The sequence below is a fragment of the Hordeum vulgare genome, chromosome 5H (genome assembly GCF_904849725.1).
Source record: "Hordeum vulgare subsp. vulgare chromosome 5H, MorexV3_pseudomolecules_assembly, whole genome shotgun sequence".
Classification (NCBI taxonomy): domain Eukaryota; kingdom Viridiplantae; phylum Streptophyta; class Magnoliopsida; order Poales; family Poaceae; genus Hordeum; species Hordeum vulgare.
The window spans coordinates 388,672,744-388,699,995 of NC_058522.1; the positions used below are offsets into that span (position 1 = coordinate 388,672,744).

Genomic DNA, 27,252 nt, shown 5'->3' on the forward strand with positions numbered 1-27,252 from the left:
CATAGGCCTAGGCGGCTCGGCCCAGGGCAACGCATGGCTAACTAAAGCCTAAAGAGGAGGTGGGGTGGGGCCCTGGTGTCATAGAGAGGAAGCCCTAATCGGTGGCATCATCGCCAGAGCCTTCTCCCCATCCCAAATCACAAACTCCTCTCCCCCCACCCTCCCTCTCGCCGCCGCAGCCCCTGTCATGGAGCCCGCCCCCACCCCCGCCCCCACCACCGCGTCGCCCGATCCAGCGCCCCGCTCCCCGGCGCCGTTGCCGGCCAAGAGGTCCGCCTGGAAGCAGCTCTCCCCCTCCTCCGCCACCAACGGCGCCCTGCACACTGACTCGCCGCCGCCGCCCGCCGTCATGGACGCAGACCACTGGCCCGCGCTTGCCGACGCCGCCAAGACCAAGACCCTGCTCTCGACCTTCTTTGTTTGGGATGTTGCACGACGATAGGTGAGAGTACCATCGCTGCTTGTCCCCAGAGATGGTAGGTGAGAGTACCATCGCTGCTTGAAGGTGCCCTATTTTTTGCTTGGTGATGTTCGCTCGGTTGCTTGGTGTTGTTCGCTCCTGCTCCTGCTGTCCTCCAGTCCTTCAATCCATCAATTTTGACAGCACCGTCACCCCTGAGATGTGCTACCAGCTCAAAGTCTGCATTCGTTTTAGTTCCAGATGGTGTGATGCACACCTACATCTCAAGTGATTAAGTGATTCGGTATATCTTTTATGTTATTCAATTTAGATTTCGCCCCAACTTTAATTGCTTTGGGCATATCCAAACTAGTACAAGTTTAATACCCAGGTTTTAATTTAAATTTCACAGGCTAAAAACAATGTTAGTGCTTGCTGTTTAAAGCAACAACTCATGCCTCATGGGCAGTTGCGGCATGGAGGGACACCCAAGCTCCATAATTCGGTCGCATGGAGTTGGTCCGTTTTTCATGCTTGCCGGCCACCCAAGCTCCATCCACTCGGTGCCATAGCCGGTCTGCTGCCATCTTCTTATATTGGTGAAGTTACAGTTGCTCATACTACCAGGTCAGAGAGTCGGCTTTTTATCTAATAAACCTGGCATAACGGACATAGCACATACCACTTCGTAGAAATTGCTAACGTCAATATTAGATACAAATCCCTCACCCCTGTGTGTGAGATAGCTAAGTTGAACAGATTTTTGCCATAGAAGCAGAATACCATGATTGTAGGTGAGAAAATTCGGTAATATAATTATACACTGTCTATAAAGAGGCAACCCGCTTCATTGGGCTGGTTTTGGTAATAACTCGAGTTGATGCTGCAAAATTACCGACAGCCTGTGCGATGATTTAATCTTGCTATATGATGCTCATGTTTTTAGGGAGTGCGCTGCTCAAGGTTAATTTATTTTTTAAATATCATGACATGGCTTACAGTATCGTTCGTAACTGATATTAATTTAATCTTTTCTTGCATTGTAGATAGCCTAATCTTCAGTATAATTTTACGATGGTATATATTTATACTCATCTCATCTATCATGTAAGTTACATGGTATAAATTGGACTCTTTTACACAAATAATCTCTCACGTTAACTGAACATATATACATTTTTTGGGATACTAATTTAAAGCAAAGTAATTGTCTTAATGTGGAAGTTTCACCATTTAATTGTCTTGGTGTAGTTATATGGTGCATGAAGTTGTTTTAGCTACAATTTTAGTTGAGGTATACCTATTTTTATAATAGTCACTGTCAATCCATTATTTGTGCCAGCAAGGTAAGGAGCTACTACAAATTCTTTCATATTTATCCGGCTTAATTTAGATGCTATTTTATTCACACACATGTGCACAAGTAACAGATGTCAATCAATGCTAAATCCGCCATTTCATTTTTTTAAAGCACGCCATTTCATAAGGCTCTACAATGGTGCCCTCACATGTCCATTAAGATGGACTATTAGGGACTGTGGGATCCATCCCAAAGTTTGTAATTATGAATGATATGTAACATGAGCATCGGAGAGCATGTAGTCAATTTAGGAAGTTCTTAATTTGTTGTTCTCATTAGTTCTCGCCTTTCTTTCTAGCTTTGAGCCAAAGGATCTAGCCCTGCACACATGCAGATTGGTTCCATAATTAGATTATCACCAAACTGAATGTCAGGAAGAAAACCTATATGGCTGTTCTAATTTATCACGAAAGTCACTCAGGTCACTGTGTATATGTGATCCTGCCTCTTGAATAATGAGTGGAACACCATTGTGAACGGCTCAAGGAGAAATCTAATGTAGTTGTCGCCTTGCAGGTACAGTTAATGTCAAGTAAGGTGGGTGAGAAAAAAGTCGGTGCAGGACAATTGAATTGGAGGTGTGATCGCTGCATTGGGATCAATGATTACTTAAGAGACAAAGGTTTGATTTAGTTGTATGTATCCAGTTGAGTCGGATTTGTGTTGGTCAAAGTAAATTTCTGCACGAATTTGTTAGTATTTACTTCTATTTAATCAATACAGGTACAGATAACTCTTTTTTTTAAGTAGGATCGAATATTAGAATCATTTGTTGATGAGTGCTTAAGCATATCTTCCTAGATTTCTAGATGGATTAATATCTCTATCAATTGCATGTTGCACCTATGCATATAATATCACCATCTAACTAAAGGATATGTCCCCTGTATCGATGATATTACTACCTATGTTTCTCTGAATAACCTTCGTGGACTGATTAACTGGGTGCATTATCTTATAGGATTTTAACAAAAAAAGAATATAAAGTTTGCCAATATAATATAAAAGTTCGCCTTTGGAATGTTCAGGTATACTTAATTAGAGTTATACATGATACACACGAACTAGAAATTCTTACGTCCACTTGACATAAAAAGGAAAATGCATCTTCAATTCTATCCAATAAGACTGGCTTTCTTTCCATGCCGTGGATATCACATTATTTCACAAAATAGTAAAATCTATGAAATAGATTTGGTGCTATATCTAATAGAAGAAGTAGTTGGTGTTCCAACATACATTTAGTTATTCTACCAAAGAGATTACTTGAATAAAAGGATTGTGCAGTAGAGAGTGCATTTGACGACTCCGTATCAAATATATTCTAACTTGAGTACGGAGACTACTAGATATATTGGTTAGCTGGGGTTGAAGCATTACACAATTTTAGTACCATGAAATAGATTTGGTGATATATCTAATACAATAAATAGTTGGTGTTCCAACATACATTTAGTTATTATACTAAAGAAATATGTATATGAGAAAAAAATGCTAATTAGGCTGCAAAACTCATACTGTTTTGGTATACTCCTAATTTGGACATACTCCATACTTCTTTTTTAGATACCTCATACTGCTTTTCTTTTGCGAAAACCCCTACATACTACATACTAAGTACATCATAATTATTCATACATATACTCCTTTTATTGCGAAAAATAAACATACTACTTTCTTTATAAAATACTATATACTCCCAATTCTCTTATGAAAGACCATATACTTTATACCTTTTTAAAGTAATATACTGCATGCAGTATACTCCATTTTTAAGTACAGATAGAACATCAATGAATGGCTATGAATATGCATGTCGGACACTCACATTTACTGTTCATTAGCAATTGGATCAAAAATGAGTGCATACAACAAGAAGTATCACGTATACGAACATATACTACATGCGTCCACGTAGCTATACTATAGTGCAAACAAGTAGCGTCACGCCATCGATATACACACACACGTACAACAGTAATAATTATACATATTCACACTCACAATTCACAAGGATACTATATTCCAGTAATATGCAACATTATATTTTTTGTTTCATACAATAATACATATTATTTTGCAACATGTATACTAGAATCTATATACTCTAGTCCGAAGTATACAAAGTATATGCATCAGCTGTCACGCTAGCATGTCTCGACTTGTTTGGAATGCAAGAAAGTAGCAGTTTGTTGAAACTAACCCACACCGTACCATTTTCTACTGTTTTATCAGCAAAGCATTAAAGTATATGCAGCAACAATTTTCTATTGTTTTATCATTGGTTATCGTGCATGGAATTTTACTAGTTTCCTTGGTCTGAAAGCTTTACCATCATTTTCTTCTTGCAGGCGGCAATGGCAAGAGCATATTGTGCTGAAGATGATGAACCTTAATGCGTTGAACCTTGTATACTAGAACCTTGCAGGTGTTTTTGCAGAAGTATTTTGTTATGCACATGTAAAATTATTTTGATGTGCCCTTGTTAGGCGTTCAACCTTAATGCGTGGAGTCGGTGGATGATGTATTGTATTTGATGTGATATGCTACTGAAATGAACTATACATTTTATTTACAATCTTTTATTCTGTTTTATTTATTTTTGGTAGGCCTATCCTGAGATATGCGTGTTTCTAGCAAAAAAAATGCTTCAATCCAAACAAATCAGACATTTTCAATAGTAAAATAGGCATTGGGCCAGGCCCATGTAGCTAGATTGGTGGACAGGGATCTGAAATTTATGATGATTTCATTTGGTCACTAGCAATGCCACGTCAGCTTGGCCACGTCAGATCCTACGTGATAGAGACCTGCGACCAAAATTTTAGAAAGGTCATGTTTGTTCATTCTTGACGGCCAACTGTTGACGTTGTAAATTTGGTCAAAAAGGTCAATAAACGACAACAATGACGAATGAGTGACCAATATAGGGAGTCATAATTGACCTTATTTCTTGTAGTGGTCTTCTTCCTCTCGCCTGTCCTTCCTATTCTTTAGCCACCAGCATAGACCGAAGCAATCAATCTCGTTGCTGCCACCATGACGAAGGGACAAACCAGCAAGCTGGAGAAGGCGAAGAAGAAGGGCGTCGTCAAGTCGAAGAAGCAAACCCTGTCGATGGGCTAGATCCAGGGGGATTTCCTCCGATCCACTGTGCGGAAGGAGGATCTCCTCGAACTCGTTGAGCATGGCATGCTGGCGGACAAGTCTTGGAGTCTCCCTAGAGACAAGATCGAGCCCGAGCCGCGGGAGGGAGAACGGGTTCTCCTCCTGACCCACGTCGAAAGAGGTTTCTCTCTGCCGCCCCATCCTTTCATTCGGGGATTCTTGAACTTCTTTGGGGCGCAACGACATCATTTTCCTCCAAACGCCATTCCGCATCTTTCTTGTTTCATCACCTTGTGCGAGTGTTTCTTGGGGTGTCCTCCTCACTAGGGACTCTTCAAATCTATCTTCACCGTGCGATCTCAGTCGTTGAAAAAAGTTAATCCGAGTGATGACAAGACTAATGTCATCCAATTCTGGGGAGGTTTAGGGCTCTAGAAGAGAGCCAAAAGTAGTTATCCTGCCATGACCTTTCCTGAATCGGTTCGTAACTGGCAAGCTACTTGGTTCTACTATACTGATATTGCTTGCCCTAACATGTCGAGTGGACTCCCGCCCTTTACTCTAGAGCGACCGAGTGCTCCGAGGACGTTAATGTTGACGAAGGAGGAGAAAACTCAGGTTGATCCCTTGGTCAAAGCACTGATTGGACTTGTCCGCAACGGAGTGACAGGAATGGATCTATTAGAGACCTTCTTGGTTAGACGCATCCAGCCTCTCCACGCTCGGGACGACACCATGTGGCATTACACCGGTCCTGAAGATTCCACTCGGTCTCATCCCGAGGAAGTGAGTGAAGAGACAGTAGCAAAGTGGATCCGTAGAATAGCTGGTCCTTGCGATAATCCAATGGGGCAAAAAGGGTCCTGCCCTTCTGAGCTGACAATCCACCGACCAAGAAGGTTAGCTCTGCTCTGTTAAACATTGTTGCGCTCAAACCGAGTACTTGTGATTTCCTTGTCTACAGAGTTTGTGGATTGTATCTTGCAGGAGTGGAAGAACCTACATTCTCCGGTCCCGAATGGAAACACACTCGACCATGACGAGGGGAGCATGGAGGACAGTGCAGGGAGTGAGGACTACATCGACGACAGCGAAGAGACGGAGGAGGAGGAGGAGGAGGAGGAGAGTGAGGAGGAAGATTCGTCTCCTTCTCGCCCCGAGCCTCGGATAAAGCAGCGTCATGACCCCGCAGGCACTCCAAGTAAACCTTTGGTGTCGAGTGGCAGGATTGCCAAGCGCGTCAGGAGATCGTCTGAAGAACCAGTGGAACAACCCGCGAAGGTGTCCAAGCCGAGCAGACCCAAGCCTCGGAAGGCCCTGCCTAGGATGAGGATTACCGTTCTAGTCGCCTCCGCATAAGTGCTTGATCTTGTGCTCTTATCCGAGTGAACATTTTGTTTGCTGACGACTGACTGAGATTGTCTTGACAATGCTGCCACTTCTGTCACGTTGCCGCCGCGAGGAGACGAAGATCTCATGGAAGTTGACACCTCGAATGCAGCCACCTCACAACTAGGTGCGGAGTTGATTTCTCATTCCATGTCACTCTTGTGCATGTACGTTTTCCTGACTGAACTTCTGATGTTTCTGTCTGCCAGCAATGCCTTCTCCGAGAGAAGTCATCCAGCTGGACGACGATGATCAAAGGCAGCCAGCTGCTGCGGTAGAACCTGTTGTGTCCGAGGTGCCTGTGGCGACAATTGCTATAGTGAGCGCTCCACCTGTTAGTTCAGTCGTTGTCACCACGACACTGACTGGAATGCAGTCGAGCGTTCCAATTGTTTCTGCTGTGGCTTCAGGATTAATGTCCCCCGTGACCATGTACGCGACGCATCATGTCCCTAAAGATCAGACTTGTGCCGCCAAGGAAGCTATGATCCAGGCAGGACTGATGATGCAACAAGCAAAAGGAGCCCATGATGCCATCGTCTGTGTGCACAACAACAGTGTGGTGCTGCAAGAAAACGTCTGAGTAAGTTCAACCGTAAGTTTGAATTCCGACTCACACCCACTGGGGGTTGCTTTTTTGTAGAATTGTCTTTGTTTCATTTGTGTTCCAGTGGGGTCACTCCGAGTGAATCCAGTGGGTGTAGTCCCCGAGACCATTGTCGAGTGCTTGAAGTGGTAGTGGTCTTAATCAGTAGAGACTTTTTTGCCGTTCAAAATCAACCATAGCTGATCTAGTTGAGTTCTGAATCCAGTGGGGGAACGCTAAGTGCACCCACTGGGTGTAGTCCCCGAGACTACTATTAGTCCGGAGTGAGTGATAATAGTCTGCAATACTTGAGTGTATAGTGTATTTGGCTCGGCAGGGCAAACCTTGTCGAGTGTCAAACCAGTGGGGTCACGCCGAGTGAACCCACTGGGTGTAGTCCCCGAGACTACTTTTGAATGCTTGCATCATCAGGAGTCTGGATTTGAATTCTTGCATTATTTGCCGAATGACTTGTATTTCTCCACTCGGAAGTAGAAGAATACGCGTGTCGAGTGCAACTGATTTTTCCACTCGGAAGTTTTTTGTAGAAGGCTTGCGATATTGGGTCACAGGACGCCCAGGTGGAATATGAGAAGAACAAGCTAAAGCTGGAATGTGATGCCATGAAAAAGTTGCTGGAAGACAAGGATGTGGTCCTTGCCGATCTGAAGAAGAAGTCTGAAGCTGATGAATTGAAGCTTGCGGACCTTGAGAAGTTGAAGGCAGAAAATGAGCAGATGAAGACCGAAAGAGACGAATGGGAGAAGAAACTCCACTCAATTTTGAAAATAGGAAATGCCTTAGAAAGTTTTGTAAGAGATTTCCTAGCAAAGATGCTTGAGTCAATCATTGGTATGTTCCCTTTACCGAGTGAGTCTTTGCATTTTTTGTCGACTGACGTGCAACTCATAGTTCGTTGGTCTTCTGCTGCAGAATTCTGTCCTGGTTTCGAGAAAGAGACATTCGAGGTGGAGCCATACATGGATCCCATCAACTTTCCTGTTCCCGATGACCTGGTCGTGGATATGTATCGCCTCAACTGCCGCCTCGTTACAGTCCAAGGATAGTTCACTCCTTTGCGAGCTGTTGTGGGAAGAATCGACAAAGAGCTATGGCCTGAAGACACATTTCTCGTCGGTCTGGATGCTTTGATGGAGCGCTTGGGTCGTGTCCCTGAGAGAGTCCAAGCATGGAAGAAATCAGTTGCTCGGTGTGGGGCTGATGTGGCTCTGTCTCTCGTCAGGGTCCACTGTAAGGAGACTCGGGAGGAGAAGTTGAAGGCACTGCAGGTTGCAAATACAAAGAAGCTTCGGTTCGAAGACTTCATGGAGACCTTCATGGATACGACAACCCGCATCGCCGATGTCATCGACCTCGACACCTTCGTGGAACCGGCCAGTCCAGGTGAGCCGTGAAAAGATGACCAGCCGTGATAAAAACATTGATTTGCCTCGGTATGCCGAGTAGTTTATGTAAACGCTTTAAACTTCGTTCGGGTAAGAACCCGAGTGCTTTTGTCCTGTGCGGATAACCTTGATCTGCGTCGGGTATCATTAATTTGCTTGCTTCGACTGAATTTGAGTGTATGTTTGTCGAATGAACTTTTTCTTTGGGGATGCTCTCGGCATACACAAAGTCTTCTCACCCAAGCGAAGCTTGATTCGCAGTTGGGAAGGGATTTGGGCGGGATTTTGTCGCTTAGGCGAATCTGGTTCACGGCGAAGCCTCCAAGTGGAAGGGTAGATCTTCACTCGAAGAAGTTTTTAAATTAGGCGAATCTGGTTCGCGGCTAAGCCCCCGAGTGAGAGGGTAGCTCTTCACTCGGAGAAGTTTTCTAACTTAGGCGAATCTGGTTCGCGGCTAAGCCCTCGAGTGAGAGGGTAGCTATTCACTCGGAGAAGTTTTCTAACTTAGGCGAATCTGGTTCGCGACTAAGCCCCCGAGTGAGAGGGTAGCTATTCACTCGGAGAATTTTTTAACTTAGGAGAATCTGGTTCACGGCTAAGCCCCCGAGTGAGAGGGTAGCTCTTCACTCGGAGAAGTTTTTTTAACTTAGGCGAATCTTGTTCACGGCTAAGCCCCCGAGTGAGAGGGTAGCTCTTCACTCGAAGAAGTTTTTTTTTGTACTTAGGCGAATCTGGTTTGAGGCTAAGCCCTCGAGTGAGAGGGTAGCTCTTCACTCGAAGGAGTTTTTTAACTTAGGAGAATCTGGTTCGCGGCTAAGCCTCCGAGTGAGAGGGTAGCTCTTCACTCGGAGAAGTTTTCTAACTTAGGAGAATCTGGTTCACTGCTAAGCCCCCGAGTGAGAGGGTAGCTCTTCACTCGGAGAAGTTTTTTAACTTAGGCGAATCTGGTTCGCGGCTAAGACCCCGTGTGAGAGGGTAGCTCTTCACTCGGAGAAGTTTTTTTTACTTGGGTGAATCTGGTTCGCGGCTAATGTTGGAAATATGACCTAGAGGGAATGATAAATAATAATTATTATGTTTTCTGTTTAAAGACAATCGTTTATTATCCATGCTATAATTGTATTGAATTAAAACATAGATACATGTGTGGATAAATAGACACAACAATGTCCCTAGCAAGCCTCTAGTTGGCTAGCCAGTTGATCAAGGATAGTCAAGGTTTTCTGACTATGTGCAAAGTGTTGTTGCATGATAATTTGATCACATCAGTAGGAGAATCATGTGATGGACTAGACCCAAACTATGAACGTAGCATATTGATCGTGTCATTTTATTGCTATTGTTTTCTGCGTGTCAAGTATTTGTTCCTTTGACCATGAGATCATATAACCCACTCGCACCGGAGGGATACCTTGGGTGTATCAAACATCACAACGTAACTGGGTGACTATAAAGGTGCTCTACAAGTATCTCCGAAGGTCTCCATTGGGTTAGTATGGACCAAGACTGGGATTTGTCACTCCGTGTGATGGAGAGGTATCTCGGGGCCCACTCGGTAATACAACATCACACACAAGCCTTGCAAGCAATGTGACTAAGTTTAAGTCACGGGATCTTGTATTACGGAACGAGAAAAGAGACTTGCCGGTAACGAGATTGTAGGTATGCGGATACCGACGATCAAATCTCGAGCAAGTAACATACCGAAGGACAAAGGTAATGACATACGGGATTGCCTGAATCCTTGACACTGAGATTCAACCGATAAGTTATTCGGAAAATATGTAGGATCCAAAATGGGCATCCAGGTCCCGCTATTGGATATCGACCGAGGAGTACCTCAGGGCATGTCTTCATAGTTCTCGAACCCGTAGGGTCTGCACACTTAAGGTTCGGCGATGTTTTAGTATAGTTGAGTTATATGTGTGGTTACCGAATGTTGTTTGGAGTCCCGGTTGAGATCACGGACGTCATGAGGGATTCCCGAATGGTCCGGAGACGAAGATTGATATATAGGATGACCTCATTTGATTGCCGGAAGGTTTTCCGGCATTACCGGGAATGTACCGGGAGTGACGGATGGGTTCCGGATGTTCACTGGGAGGGGGCCAACCCACCCGAGAAAGCCCATGGGCCCTAGGGGTGGCGCACCAGCCCTTTTGGGCTGGTGGGACAGCCTAATAAGGCCTATGCGCAAGGGATAAGAAAATCAAAGAGAAAAGAAAAAAAAAGAGGTGGGAAGGAAGGGAAGGACTCGACCTTCCATTCCAAGCAAAGATGCTTGAGTCAATCATTGATATGTTCCCTTTACCGAGTGAGTCTTTGCATTTTTTGTCAACTGACGTGCAACTCATAGTTCGTTGGCTTCTGCTGCAGAATTCTGCCCTGGTTTCAAGAAAGAGACATTCGAGGTGGAGCCATACATAGATCCCATCAACTTTCCTGTTCCCGATGACCTGGTCGTGGATATGTATCGCCTCAACTCCCGCCTCGTTACAGTCCAAGGATAGTTCACTCCTTTGCGAGATGCTGTGGGAAGAATCGACAAAGAGCTATGGACTGAAGACACATTTCTCGTCGGTCTGGATGCTTTGATGGAGCGCTTGGGTCGCGTCCCTAAGAGAGTCCAAGCATGGAAGAAATCAGTTGCTTGGTGTGGGGCTGATGTGGCTGTGTCTCTCGTCAGGGTCCACTATAAGGAGACTCGGGAGGAGAAGTTGAAGGCACTGCAGGTTGCAAATACAAAGAAGCTTCGGTTCGAAGACTTCATGGAGACCTTCATGGATACGACAACCCGCATCGCCGATGTCATCGACCTCGACACCTTCGTGGAACCGTCCAGTCCAGTGAGCCGTGAAAAGATGACCAGCCGTGATAAAAACATTGATTTGCCTCGGTATGCCGAGTGGTTTATGTAAACACTTTAAACTTCGTTCGGGTAAGAACTCGAGTGCTTTTGTCCTGTGCGGATAACCTTGATCTGCGTCGGGTATCATTAATTTGCTTGCTTCGACTGAATTTGAGTGTATGTTTGTCGAATGAACTTTTTTTTGGGGATGCTCTCGGCATACACAAAGTCTTCACACCCAAGCGAAGCTTGATTCGCAGTTGGGAAGGGATTTGGGCGGGATTTTGTCGCTTAGGCGAATCTGGTTCACGGCGAAGCCTCCGAGTGGAAGGGTAGATCTTCACTCGAAGAAGTTTTTAAACTTAGGCGAATCTGGTTCGCGGCTAAGCCCCCGAGTGAGAGGGTAGCTCTTCACTCGGAGAAGTTTTCTAACTTAGGCGAATCTGGTTCGCGGCTAAGCCCTCGAGTGAGAGGGTAGCTATTCACTCGGAGAAGTTTTCTCACTTAGGCGAATCTGGTTCGCGACTAGGCCCCCGAGTGAGAGGGTAGCTATTCACTCGGAGAAGTTTTTTAACTTAGGAGAATCTGGTTCACGGCTAAGCCCCCGAGTGAGAGGGTAGCTCTTCACTCGGAGATGTTTTTTTAACTTAGGCGAATCCGGTTCACGGCTAAGCCCCCGAGTGAGAGGGTAGCTCTTCACTCGGAGAAGTTTTTTTTTGTACTTAGGCGAATCTGGTTCGCGGCTAAGCCCTCGAGTGAGAGGGTAGCTCTTCACTCGGAGGAGTTTTTTAACTTAGGCGAATCTGGTTCGCGGCTAAGCCTCCGAGTGAGAGGGTAGCTCTTCACTCGGAGAAGTTTTCTAACTTAGGCGGATCTGGTTCACTGCTAAGCCCCCGAGTGAGAGGGTAGCTCTTCACTCGGAGAAGTTTTTTAACTTAGGCGAATCTGGTTCGCGGCTAAGACCCCGTGTCAGAGGATAGCTCTTCACTCGGAGAAGTTTTTTTTACTTAGGTGAATCTGGTTCGCGGCTAATGTTGGAAATATGCCCTAGAGGTAATGATAAATAATTATTATTATATTTTCTGCTTAAAGACAATCGTTTATTATCCATGCTATAATTGTATTGAATTAAAACATAGATACATGTGTGGATAAATAGACACAACAATGTCCCTAGCAAGCCTCTAGTTGGCTAGCCAGTTGATCAAGGATAGTCAAGGTTTTCTGACTATGTGCAAAGTGTTGTTGCATGATAATTTGATCACATCATTACGAGAATCATGTGATGGACTAGACCCAAACTATGAACGTAGCATATTGATCGTGTCATTTTATTGTTATTGTTTTCTGCGTGTCAAGTATTTGTTCCTTTGACCATGAGATCATATAACCCACTGGCACTGGAGGGATACCTTGTGTGTATCAAACATCACAACGTAACTGGGTGACTATAAAGGTGCTCTACAAGTATCTCCGAAGGTCTCCGTTGGGTTAGTATGGACCAAGACTGGGATTTGTCACTCCGTGTGACGGAGAGGTATCTCGGCGCCCACTCGGTAATACAACATCACACACAAGCCTTGCAAGCAATGTGACTAAGTTTAAGTCACGGGATCTTGTATTACGGAACGAGAAAAGAGACTTGCCGGTAACGAGATTGTAGGTATGCGGATACCGACGATCGAATCTCGACCAAGTAACATACCGAAGGACAAAGGTAATGACATACGGGATTGCCTGAATCCTTGACACTGAGGTTCAACCGATAAGTTATTCGGAAAATATGTAGGATCCAAAATGGGCATCCAGGTCCCGCTATTGGATATTGATCGAGGAGTACCTCGGGGCATGTCTTCATAGTTCTCGAACCCGTAGGGTCTGCACACTTAAGGTTCGGCGATGTTTTAGTATAGTTGAGTTATATGTGTGGTTACCGAATGTTGTTCGGAGTCCCGGTTGAGATCACGGACGTCATGAGGGATTCTCAAATGGTCCGGAGACGAAGATTGATATATAGGATGACCTCATTTGATTGCCGGAAGGTTTTCCGGCATTACCGGGAGTGACGGATGGGTTCCGGATGTTCACTAGGAGGGGGCCAACCCACCCGGGGAAGCCCATGGGCCCTAGGGGTGGTGCACCAGCCCTTTTGGGCTGGTGGGACAGCCCAATAAGGCCTATGCGCAAGGGATAAGAAAATCAAAGAGAAAAGAAAAAAAGAGGTGGGAAGGAAGGGAAGGACTCCACCTTCCATTCCTAGTTGGACTACGATTGGAGGTGAACTCCTCCACCTCCTTGGCCGGCGCACCCTTGGGGTCTTGGACCCCAAGGAAAGCCTCCCCTCCCCTCCTCCTACATATAGTGGAGTTTTAGGGCTGATTTGGAGAACTTTTGCCACGGCAGCCCGACCACAAACACCACGGTTTTTCCTCTAAATCGTATTTCTGCGGAGCTCGGGCAGAGCCCTGCAGGAGTAGATCGTTCACCACCCCCGGAGAGCTGACGCGCTGCTGGAGAACTCATCTACTTCTCCGTCTTGCTTGCTGGATCAATAAGTCCAAGATCATCGTCGAGTTGTACGTGTGCTGAACGCGGAGGTGCTGTCCGTTCGGCACTAGATCGGAGCGGATCGTGGGACGGATCGCGGGACGGTTCGTGGGACGGTTCGCGGGGCGGATCGAGTGACGTGAGGACGTTCCAGTACATCAACGGTGTTTCTTAACGCTTCCTGCTGTGCGATCTACAAGGGTACGTAGATCCAAATCTCCTCTCGTAGATGGACATCACCATGATAGGTCATCGTGCGCGTAGGAATTTTTTTGTTTCCAATGCGACGTTCCCCAATAGTGGCATCATGAGCTATGTTCATGCGTAGATGTAATCTCGAGTAGAAAACAAAGGGTTTTGTGGACGGTGCTGTTCGATTTGCTGTCCTCCTTAGTCTTTTCTCAATTCGGCGGTATTGTTGGATTGAAGCGGCCCAGACCGGCATTATTCGTACGCTTACGAAAGACTGGTTTCATCGCTTGACATGCAACCTCGTTGCATAAAGATGACTGGCGGGTGTCGGTTTCTTCAACTTTAGTTGTATTGGTTTTGACCGAGGTAGTCCTTGGAGAGGTTAAATAGCAATTTGCACATCTCCATTGTGGTTTTTGCGTAAGTAAGATGCGATCTACTAGATACCCACGGCAACCACGTAAAACATGCAACAACAATTAGAGGACGTCTAACTTGTTTTTGCAGGGTATCCTTGTGATATGATATGGCCAGTGACGTGATATGATATATTGGATGTATGAGACGATTATGTTGTAATAGTTAAATATCGACTTGCACGTCGATGGTACGGCAACCGATAGGATCCATAGGGTTGTCTTTAAACTAACGTTTGTGCTTGCAGATGCGTTTACTATATTGCTAGGACGTAGCTTTAGTAGTAATAGCATGAGTAGCACGACAACCCCGATAGCGACACGTTGATGGAGATCATGGTGTGGCGCCGGTGACAAAAAGATCGTGCCGGTGCTTTGGTGATGGAGATCAAGAAGCACAGATGATGGCCATATCATGTCACTTATGAATTGCATATGATGTTAATCCTTTTATGCACCTTATATTTTCTTAGAACGACGGTAGCATTATGAGGTGATCTCTCACTAAAATTTCAAGACGAAATTGTGTTCTCCCCGACTATGCACCGTTGCTACGGTTCGTCGTTTTGAGACACCACGTGATGATCGGGTGTGATAGACTCAACGTTCACATACAACGGGTGCAAAATAGTTGCACACGTGGAATACTCGGGTTAAGCTTGACGAGCCTAGCATGTGCAGACATGGCCTCGGAACACATGAGACCGAAAGGTCGATCATGAATCATATAGTTGATATGATTAGCATAGGGATGCTTACCACTGAAACTATCCTCAACTCACGTGATGATCGGACTTGAGCTAGTGGAATTGGATCATGTACCACTCAAATGACTAGAGAGATGTACTTTTTGAGTGGGAGTTTAGCAAGTAATTTGATTAGTTAAACTCTAATTATCTTGAACATAGTCTAAGTCCACTTTGAAAATATTTGTGTTGTAGATCAATGGCTCACGCGACAGTCACCCTGAATTTTCATACGTTCCTAGAGAAAGCTAAGCTGAAATATGATGGAAGCAACTTTGTAGACTGGGCTCGTAATCTTAAGTTGCTCCTGCAAGCTGGGAAGAAGGATTATGTCCTTAATGCTGCACTTGGAGATGAACCACCCGCCACGGCTGACCAAGATGCTAAGAACGCTTGGTTAGCACGCAAGGAGGACTACTCAGTAGTTCAATGTGTAGTCTTGTATGGCTTAGAGCCGGGACATCAACGTCGCTTTGAGCATCATGGAGCATATGAGATGTTCCAGGAGTAGAAGTTTATCTTTCAAAAGAACGCCCGGATCAGGAGGTATGGGACCTCCGATAAATTCTATGCTTGCAAAATGGAGGAGAATTCGTCTGTCAGTGAACATGTGCTCAAATTGTCTGGGTACTCAAACTGTCTAGTTGAGCTGGGGATTGAACTCCCGCAAGAGACTATCACTGACAGAATTCTTCAATCACTACCACCAAGCTATAAGAGCTTTGTGTTGAACTATAACATGCAAGGGATGAACAAGTCACCCGGCGAGTTATTCGCGATGCTGAAAGTCGTAGAGTCAGAACTCCGTAAAGAGCATCAAGTGTTGATGGTGAATAAGACCACTAGTTTCAAGAGAAACGATAAAGGAAAGAAGGGTAATTCAAAGAAGAGCGGCAAGCCTGTTGCCAATCCGACGAAGAAGCCCAAAGCTGGACCTAAGCCTGAAACAGAGTGCTATTATTGCAAGGGTATGGGTTACTGGAAGCACAACTGCCCCAAGCATCTGGCTGATAAGAAGGCGGCCAAGGAAAAATCAGGTATATTTGATATACATGTTATTGATGTGTACTTAACCAGCTCTCATAATAGTCCATGGGTATTCGATACCGATTATGTTGCTCATATTTGCAACTCGAAACAGGAACTGCAAAATAAGCGAAGGCTGGCGAAGGATGAAGTGACGATGCGCGTGGGAAATGGTTCCAAAGTTGATGCAATCGCCGTCGGCACGGTTTCACTTCTGTTACCATCAGTATTAGTTATGAGCTTAAATAAATGTTATTTTGTGCATGCGTTAAGCATGCACATTATATATGGATCTTGTTTATTGCAAGACGGTTACTCGTTTAAGTCAGAGACTAATGGTTGTTCTATTTCTATGGGTGATATCTTTTATGGTCATGCACCCAATGTGAGAGGATTGTTCATATTGAATCTTGATAGTGATAATACACATATACATAACATTGAGACCAAAAGAGTTAGAGTTAACAATGATAGCGCCATGTTTTTATGGCACTACCGCTTAGGTCATATTGGTGTAAAGCGCATGAAGAAACTCCATACTGATGGACTTTTGGAGTCACTTGACTTTGATACACTTGACACGTGCGAACCATGCCTCATGGGCAAGATGACTAAGACTCCGTTCTCTGGAACAATGGAGCGTGCAAGTGACTTGTTGGAAATCATACATAACGATGTGTGTGGTCCGATGAGTGTGGAGGCACGCGGCGGATATCGTTATTTTCTCACCTTAACTGACGATTTGAGTAGATATGGTTATGTCTACTTGATGAAGCACGAGTCTGAGACGTTTGAAAAGTTCAAACAATTTCAGAGTGAAGTCGAAAATCATCGTAACAAGAAGATCAAGTTCCAACAGTGTGATCGTGCGGGTGAATATCTGAGTTTCGAGTTTGGTGCTCACTTAAGACAATGTGGAATTGTTTCACAGTTGACACCGCCTGGAACACCACAGCGTAATGGTGTGTCCGAACGTCGTAATCGTACTTTATTAGAGATGGTGCGATCTATGATGTCTCTTACCAATTTACCGTTATCGTTTTGGGGTTATGCATTAGAAACAACTGCATTCACTTTAGATAGGGCACCATCAAAATCTGTTGAGACGACACCACACGAACTGTGGTATGGCAAAAGACCAAAGTTGTCATTTCTTAAAGTTTGGGGATACGATGCTTATGTCAAAAAGCTTCAGCCTGAAGAGCTGGAACCCAAAGCGGAAAAGTGCGTCTTCATGGGTTACCCAAAGGAGACGGTTGGGTATTCCTTCTATCTCAAATCCGAGGGCAAAGTGTGTGTTGCTAAAAACGGAGCTTTTCTTGAGAAGGAGTTTCTCTCAAAAGAATTGATTCGGAGGAAGATTGAACTTGATGAGGTTGTCGAACCTATAATTCCTCTTGATGGTGGCACAGGGCAAGGGGAAACCCCTGTTGCTGCGGCACCGGTTGAGGAACAAGTTGATGATGATGATCATGAAACTTTGGATCAAGTTACTATCGGACCTCGTAGGTCGACAAGATCACGTACTGCTCCCGAGTGGTACGGTAATCCTGTCTTGACGATTATGTTGTTGGACAACAATGAATCTGCGAATTATGAAGAAGCAATGGTGGGCCCGGATTCCAACAAATGGCTGGAGGCCATGAAGTCCGAGATAGGATCCATGTACGAGAACAAAGTGTGGACTTTAAAAGTACTACCTGGAGGCCGCAAGGATATTCAGAACAAATGGATCTATAAGAAGAAGACAGAAGCAGATGTTAATGTGACCGTTTATAAAGCTCGACTTGTGGCAAAGGGTTTTTCACAAGTTCAAGGAATTGATTACGATGAGGCTTTCTCACCGGTAGCGATGCTTAAGTATGTCCGAATCATGTTAGCAATAGCTGCTTTCTACGATTATGAAATATGGCAGATGGATGTCAAAACGGCGTTCCTTAACGGTTTTCTTAAGGAAGAGTTGTATATGATGCAACTCGAAGGTTTTGTCGATCCTAAGAATGCTGCCAAAGTGTGCAAGCTCCAGCAATCCATTTATGGACTTGTGCAAGCATCTCGGAGTTGGAATAAGCGTTTTGATCAGGTGACCAAAGCATTTGGGTTTATACAAGTGGTTGGAGAATCTTGTATTTACAATAAAGTGAGTGGGAGCTCTGTGGTGTTTCTAATATTATATGTGGACAACATATTGCTGATTGGAAACAACGTGGAGCTTTTGGAGAGCATAAAAGGTTACTTGAATAAAAGTTTCTCTACGAAGGACCTAGGAGAAGCTGCTTACATTCTAGGCATTAAGATCTATAGAGATAGATCGAAACGCATGATAGAAATTTCACAAAGCACATACCTTGAAAAAGTTTTGAAGAAGTTCAAAATGGATTAGTCCAAGAAAGGGTTCTTGCCAGTGTTACAAGGTAAAAAATTGAGTAAGACTCAGTGCCCAGCAACTGCGAAAGATAGAAACACAATGTGTTCCATCCCCTACGCTTCAGCCGTAGGTTCTATCATGTATGCAATGCTGTGCACTAGACCAGACGTCAGCTTTGCCATAAGTATGGCAGGCAGGTTTCAGAGTAATCCAGGAGTGGATCACTCGACGGCGGTCAAGAATATTCTGAAGTACCTGAAAAGGACTAAGTAAATATTTCTCGTGTATGGAGGTGAAAGGAGCTCGTCATAAAAGGTTACCTCGACGCAAGTTTTGACACCGATCCGGATGACTCTAAGTCTCAAACCGGATACATATTTATTCTTAATGGGGCTGCGGTAAGCTGGTGTAGTTCCAAGCAGAGCGTCATAGTAGATGCTACATGTGAAGCGGAGTACATGGCTGCCTCTGAGGAGGCAAAGGAGGGTGTCTGTATGAAGCAGGTCATGAAAAATCTTGGAGTTGTGCCGAGCGCACTGGATCCATGAACCAGTTATGTGACAACACTGGTGCCATTGCCTTAGCAAAGGAACCAAGGTTTCACAAGAAGACCAGACACATCAAACGATTCTTCAACCTTATCCGCGACTACGTCGAGTTAGAAGATGTGAATATTTGCAAAGTGCACACGGATCTGAATGTAGAAGGCCCGCTGACTAAACCTCTCCCACGGGCAAAACATGATCAACACCAGAACTGTATGGGTGTTCGATTTATTGTATTGAATGAAAACATAGATACATGTGTGGATAAATAGACACAACAATGTCCCTAGCAAGCCTCTATTTGGCTAGCAAGTTGATCAAGGATAGTCAAGGTTTTCTCACTATGTGCAAAGTGTTGTTGCATGATAACTGGATCACATCATTAGGAGAATCATGTGCTGGACTAGACCCAAACTATGAACGTAGCATATTGATCGTGTCATTTTATGGCTATTGTTTTCCGCGTGTCAAGTATTTGTTCCTATGACCATGAGATCATATAACCCACTGGCACCGGAGGGATACTTTGTGTGTATCAAACGTCACAACGTAACTGGGTGACTATAAAGGTACTCTACATGTATCTTCGAAGGTGTCCGTTGGGTTAGTATGGATCAAGACTGGGATTTGTCACTCCGTGTGAGGGAGAGGTATCTCGGGGCCCACTCGGTAATACAACATCACACACAAGCCTTGCAAACAATGTGACTAAGTGTAAGTCACGGGATCTTGTATTACAGAACAAGAAAAGAGACTTGTCGGTAACGAGATTGAAATAGGTATGCGGATACCGACGATCGAATCTCGAGCAAGTAACATACCGAAGGACAAAGGGAATGACATATGGGATTGCCTGAATCCTTGACACTGAGGTTCAACCGATAAGTTATTCGGAGAATATGTAGGATCCCATATGGGCATCCAGGTCCCGCTATTGGATATTGACCGAGGAGTACCTCGGGGCATGTCTGCATAGTTCTCGAACCCGCAAGGTCTGCACACTTAAGGTTCGGTGATGTTTTAGTATAGTTGAGTTATATGTGTGGTTACCTAATGTTGTTCGCAGTCCCGGTTGAGATCACATACGTCATGAGGGTTTCCGGAATGGTCCGCAGATGAAGATTGATATATAGGATGACCTCATTTGATTGCCGAAAGGTTTTCGGGCATTACCGGGAATGTACCGGGAGGAGGCCCTAGGGGTGGCGCACTAGCCTTTGGTGGGCTGGTTGGCAGCCCAATAAGGCCTAAGCTCAAGGGATAAGAAAATCAAAGAGAAAAGAAAAAAAAGAGGTGGGAAGGAACGGAAGGACTCCACCTTCCAATCCTAGTTGGACTAGGATTGGAGCTTGACTCCTCCACCTCGTTGGCCGGCGCACCCTTGGGGTCTTGGACCCCAAGGCAAGACTCCCCTCCCCTCCTCCTATATATAGTGGAGTTTTAGGGCTAATTTGAGACAACTTTTGCCATGGCAGCCCAACCACAAACACCACGGTTTTTCCTCTAGATCGTTTTTCTACGGAGCTCGGGCGGAGCCTTGTAGGAGTAGATCCTTCACCACCACTGGAGCGCCGTCACGCTGCCGGAGAGCTCATCTACTTCTCCATCTTGCTTGTTGGATCAAGAAGGTCGAGATCATAGTCGAGCTGTACGTGTGCTGAACGCGGAGGTGCCGTCCATTCGGCACTAGATCGGAGCGGATCGTGGGACGGATCGCGGGACGGTTCGTGGGACGGTTCGCGGGGCGGACCGAGGGACGTGAGGACGTTCCACTACATCAACCGCGTTTCTTAAAGCTTCCTGCTGTGCGATCTACAAGTGTATGTAGATCCAAATCTCCTCTCATAGATGGACATCACCATGATAGGTCTTCTTGCGCGTAGGAAATTTTTTGTTTCCCTTGCGACGTTCCCCAACAACTAAGCCCCCGAGTGAGAGGGTAGCTCTTCACTCGAAGATTTTTTTTTTTACTTAGGCGAATCTGGTTTGCGGCTAAGCCCCCGAGTGAGAGGGTAGATCTTCACTCGGTGGAGTTTTTTAAATTAGGAGAATCAGGTTCGCGGCTAAGCCTCCGAGTGAGAGGGTAGCTCTTCACTCGGAGAAGTTTCTTAACTTAGCCGAATCAGGTTCGCGGCTAAGCCCCCGAGTGAGAGGGTAGCCCTTCACTCGGAGAATTTTTTAAACTTAGGTGAATCTGGTTCACGGCTAAGCCCCTGAGTGAGAGGGTAGCTCTTCACTCGGAGGAGTTTTTTAACTTAGGCGAATCTGGTTCGCGGCTAAGCCTCCGAGTGAGAGGGTAGCTCTTCACTCGGAGAAGTTTTTTAACTTAGGCGAATCTGGTTTGCGTCTAAGCCCTTGAGTGAGAGAGTAGTGGTTCACTCGGAGAAGTTTTTTTTAACTTAGGCGAATCTGGTTCGTGGCTAAGCCCCAGAGTGAGAGGGTAGCTCTTCACTCGGAGAAGTTTTTTTAACTTAGGCGACCCTGCTTAGCGGCTAAGCCTCCGAGTGAGAGGGTAGCTCTTCACTTGGAGAATTTTTCTAGACCGGAGTCAACAAACATATTGAAGTAATCAAAGCTTGTGCGAGAAAACCGCTTTAGGGAATCTTGTTCGTTACATCAAAACCGTCATAAATCAAGCATAAAATCGCTTAAGTAATTCTCCGTTCCATGCTCGCGGCTCATCGATCCTCTTCTCCAAATTGTAAAGTATGTATGCTTCGTTCTTCAGCACCTTGGAGACGATGAAGGGTCTTCCCAGGCGGGAGCCAGCTTGTCGGTCTCTGCTGATGCACTCGGAGTACCAAATCGCCTGCTTGAAACGTCTGACTCCTGACGTGTCTTGAATGGAATTGTCCGAAGACTTGTTGGTAGATCGTTGATCGAAACAAAGCCATCTCGCGCTCCTCCTCCAAGAGATCGACTCCATCCTGTCGGGCTTGTTCAGCTTCGGCTTCTGAGAAGAGCTCAACTCTGGGGGAATTGTGAAGCAAATCACTCGGAAGAACAGCTTCCACACCGTACATGAGAAAGAATGGAGACCGCCTAGTCGACCTGTTCGGGGTCGTTCTGATCCCCCAGAGCACAGAGGGTAACTCGGTGACCCAATTAGCACCTGCAGCATGTCCAATCTCCCTCGTAAGATGAGTCCATTCGCTCGTTCAGCCTGTTTGGGGATGAGCAACGGATTCGTAATCCACTCGGGTTCCTTGGTTGGAGCAAAAACTCTTGAATTCATCTGAGTCAAAGTTTGATCCATTGTCAGCGATGATGGTGTGTCGGATCCCAAATATGACAGTGATTTCTCTTATGAATTTGATTGCAGTGCGTGCATCTAGCTTTTTGATTGGGTTGGCTTCTATCCACTTGGTGAATTTGTCGACTGCAACTAGCAAATGAGTGAATCCGCCTTGCCCTGTACGGAAGGGTCCAACCATGTCCAAGCCCTACATGGCAAAAGGCCATATGATGGGGATTGTCTTTAGAGCAGATGACGACTTATGTGATTTGTTGGAGTAGAATTGACATCCTTCACAGCGGTCTACAAGCTCTTTGGCCGTTTCACCTGCACGTGGCCAGAAGAATCCAACTCGGAATGATTTAGCACCAATGGCTTTGGAGGATGCATGATGACCACAGATTCCCGAATGAATTTACTCCAAAATCAGTCGGCCTTCTTCAGGGGAAATACACATTTTAGCTACGCCAGACACACTTTCCTTATAGAGCTGATCTCCCATGATTGTGAAAGCTTTTGATCTGTGAACGATCTGTCTAGCTTCGCCTTCATCTTCAGACAGTTCTTGCCTCAGGATGTATGCAATATATGGCACTGTCCAATCGGGCTTGACCACTCGAATCTCCATGATTAGGTCGACAACTGCCAAGATTTCAACTTCAGTCGGATTAACTACACTTGTAGGCTGAGGAGGTTCTTCAGTGAATGGATCTTCTTGGACTGAAGGGGTGTGTATGTGCTCCAAACAAACATCACTTGGCACAATTTTACGAGTGGATCCGATTTTTGCCAATTCATCAGCAGCTTGATTCTTCAATCGAGGAATGTGATGAAGTTCCAAACCTTCAAACCTTTTCTCAAGTTTTCTAACTGCAATGCAGTATCCAGTCATGGCAGGGTTTCTCACATCCCACTCTTTCATTACTTGATTAACCACTAGATCCGAGTCACCGTATACCATCAAGCGATGGACGCCGAGTGAAATGGCCATACGCAACCCATAAAGGAGAGCTTCATACTCTATTTCATTGTTAGAGGAATCAAAGTGAATCTGCAATACATAACTGAGCTTATCACCCTTCGGGAATATAAGAACTACGCCTGCACTAGAACCACTTAGCATCTTCGAGTCATCGAAGAACATAGTCCAATGTGCCAAGTGAGTTGGAGCTGGTTGCTGTTGTTCCACCCATTCGGCCATGAAATCCGCCAGAGCTTGAGATTTGATGGCTTTCTTGGCCTCAAACTTTATGTCGCAATATAATAGCTCCATTGCCCATTTCGCCACTCGGCTCGATGCATCCCGACTGTAAAGGATTTATGACAATGAGGCATCACTGACCACACACACCGAGTGATCTTCAAAATAATGAGCTACCTTCTTCGCAGTCATGTTAATCCCATAAAGGAGCTTCTGATAGTGGGGATACCTCTGCTTGAAAGGAGTCAATACCTCAGAAACATAATATACTGGGCGCTGAATCTTGTAAGCCTTGCCTTCCTCCTCTCGCTCAACTGTCAGGACTGTGGTGACAACTTGATTTGTGGTTGCTATGTACAAGAGGAGTGGCTCTTTGCTGTACGGAGCAGCAAGAACCAGCTGGGTGGATAACAGAGTTTTTAACTCGACGAATGCAGCTGCTGCTTCGGGAGTCCACTCGAAAGTATCTGACTTCTTCATGAGTCAATACAATGGTAAGGCTTTCTCTCCGAGTCAAGATATGAAGCTTCTTAAGGCTGCCAAACATCATGTAAGCTCCTGGATGTCTTGCACTCGCACAGGGCTTTTCACTCGGACGATTGCCCGTTCAGAAACGAGAAAACCGAGTAACTTGCCGCTGGGTACTCCGAATGTGCACTTGGCTGGGTTTAGCTTGATGTCGTACCTTCGAAGGTTGGCGAATGTTTCAGCCAAGTCAGTCAGTAGGTCGGAACCTTTGCGTGACTAGACTAGGATATCGTCCATGTATTCCTCCATGTTCCGACTGATCTGGTTGAGGAGGCATTTCTAAATCATGCGCATAAAAGTGGCTCCTGCAATTTTGAGACCGAATGGCATAGTGATGTAGCAAAAGCACCCCAATGGGGTGATGAAGGCTGCTTTTATTTCATCTGGGCCATGCAGACGGATCTGGTGGTACCCAGCGTAAGCATCTAAAAAAGACAGTCGCTCACATCCCGGAGTAGAGTCGACAATATGCTCTATGCGGGGGAGTGGGAAGTGGTCTTTCGGGCAGACCCAATTGATATGCTTGAAGTCGATGCACATTCGGAGTGACTTGTCCTTCTTAGGCTCCATGACGACATTCGCTAGCCACTCGGAGTGGTAAACCTCACAAATGAACTTGGCCTCCAGGAGCTTAGCCACTTCCTCGCTGATTGCTTTCTGTTTCTACGTGGCGGACCAACGTAGATGTTCTTTAACTTGCCGAGCTTTGAGGTCGACTCTCAGTTGGTGCTCAACCAGTTCGCTGGGTACACCAGGCATGTCAGCGGGCTTCCATGCGAAGATGTACCAGTTCTCACGGAGCAACTGGATGAGCTCGGCTTCCTATTTAGGATCAAGGGTTGTTGAGATGTTGGTTGGGGCAGCCGTAGGATCCGTCGGGTGGATGTTGACCTTCTTGATTTCGCGTGCCGACTGGAATGCAGACTCGGAAGCTGGCTTCTTTGCACGCATCAGTTCGGCGGGATCTGCTGTTTGCCTGTACTCGTCGAGCTCTGCCATTGCCATCTGCTGGTCGGCGATCTTGGGGCCCTGCTGCAAAAATTCTTCTGCTCTCTATCGATCACCAGTGATGGTGATGACTCCTTTTGGCCCTGGCATCTTCATCTTCAAATAAACGTAACATGGTCGGGCCATGAAACGTACATACGCTGGTCGACCATGTATGGCGTGGTAGGCACTCTGAAAGTCCACCACCTCGAATGTGAGCTTATCCTTGCGGAAGTTCCTGTCAGAGCCGAAGACGACAAACTACTAGGGGAAACCCTAGTAGTAGTGCTGGATATATGCGTAGTAGTAGTGCTGGTCCAAGCGCTACTACTATCACGGTGCACCTAAAAACTAGTGGTAGCACCGGTACGGGCATCGCTACTTGTTGGGGATATTACCTATTGATAACCCGCCCTAGTTGGGTCGGGTCACCAAATGAGGCGATTCATCTAAGCGTGGTTCGGGTCTTGGCCTGGCAAGACCGAAGGAAGTATGGAGGTTTACAACCTCCGGAAGGTCTCCAAGCTTTGGAAGATGGGGACTTAGAGATCGTAAAAGTCACGGTTTGTAGAAAGGAAAGTACCCTTGTAAACCCTAGGGACTCGACCTGTATATAAAGGCGAGTCCCGAGGAAGAAGAGGGTAGGTTAGAAATCATCGAGTGCTAGGTCCGGCGAGTTACGCCCTCCTTGTAATCGAAACTCCATCAATACAACTCAAAGCAGGACGTAGGTCTTTACCTCCTCACGAGGGGCCGAACCTGAGTAAATCGCCGTCTCTCTCCCGTTCAACCCCTTTGAGTCGCCACCAAAGTGCGATGGCTCCAGTACTAAGTCCTTTCACGAGGACATCTACCGTGACAAAACCACAACAGTTGGTGCCCACCGTGGGGCCTCCGCACGGTGGAGTTGAGTTCTCAAAGGGAGCCCTACCAGGGCTTGGGAGCCATGCGAAGGGGCTCATGACCCGGAGCCGCCGTGGGAAATACTACATCGATAACCTGCAATGGGGACCCGAGGCGGACTCGATCGAATCTGGTTACAGGGTCCCCTTCGGCAAGATCAACGTCTTCATCGGCATGATCGGATCATCCGTGCTTGAGCCGGACATCTCCACCGACATCGTCGAGCCGGCCAGTTACGTCCGCCCAGTAGTGACGCCAAATCTCCCTCGCCTGGTCTTCGTTGGCTTCACACAGGGATCAGAGGAACCAGAACACTCAGCATCCCAGGAAACTACACCAGTCAATAGTGATGACGAATCATCCATGGGCGATTCAGATTCAATCCGGTCTCTACATGGGGATTGTCTTGGGGGCTTGTCGCTGGCCATGGACCCCGAAGTTGTTGACCGAACCCGTCGCCAGATCGCCATTTATATGGCTGGGGCGACTCAACCCACGCAAAACCCGACTGGAGGCGACGGAACTGGCGAGACATCTAGAAGCCCGGCCGCCGTCTTGGTAGATTTAGCAGCAGAAATTACAAGGCTTATGGCGACTCCCCTCACACCGGAAAACCAGGAGGCAGTAAACACGGAACTGGCGAAACTCAGAGAAGCGATGGCAAAGGCTCATCGGGATGCCGAGGTGGAGTCCGCCAGGATTGAGACCCGGCAAGCTCAAATTACCGCCGAAATAATTCGCTTAAATACTGACAACTGGCGGCTCGAACGACACCAGCGCGCATCCGACGCCGTCCATCAGCGGAGGCACCAGGGTCGCCTGCCCCCTGATCTCAACCCGACCCGCCTGTTCGATACTCCGTGAACTCCCGGGGCCGGAGCCGCCCCAGGGGGAGGACCGGGCCAGCTAACTAACCCGCCGGCTCAGCCAATCGAGGATCGCATTCCCCGATTCCGGACACCTCAAGGTCACTTTTCTAACCCAGTGGATAACGTCCTTGCTGCAACATGCCATTTGGAATCTCTTCCGATTCACGGCAATACTCCTGCCGAGATAGAAGCAAGGAACGCCATTGAGATGTTGAGGACGGCGGTGGTTCAAAATGCCCAGTTCTCACATAGCCTAGATAGGCTGCATTCCACTCCCCAGGCGAGTCACACCAGGAGTCGGCCAGAGGACCAGCCCGCTGTAAACAGCGGACCGCGACTCATTCCCCAGGACAACCCGCCTGATCATCAAAACCCGCCAGGCCGGGATCTCCTGAACGTCCAAGTCGCCCCAGCCCTTCTCGCCCCGAGCGGTGGACGGGTGGGGGTGCCATGCTTGGCCCCCGCCCTTCGCAACGAACGAATGCCCAAGGACTTTAAGGGACCAAGAAAGGTGCCTAACTACACCCCGGACCTTGAACCGACATCATGGGTCGAGAGTTATGCAATCGCCATGGACATGCTGGACGTAAAC

At 46.3% G+C, this 27,252-nt stretch overlaps 1 long non-coding RNA gene across 2 annotated transcripts; it reads left to right on the plus strand.

Annotated features, from left to right (window-relative positions):
* Positions 1-307: 307 nt before the first annotated feature.
* On the plus strand, positions 308-4,345 carry LOC123395172. Of its 2 annotated transcripts, XR_006609677.1 has the most exons (4): positions 308-704; positions 813-1,027; positions 2,277-2,395; positions 4,112-4,345. It is a non-coding gene; the product is annotated as an uncharacterized LOC123395172 (long non-coding RNA). The 2 variants fall into 2 exon arrangements; XR_006609676.1 differs by having other exon boundaries at positions 321-1,027.
* Positions 4,346-27,252: the final 22,907 nt, after the last annotated feature.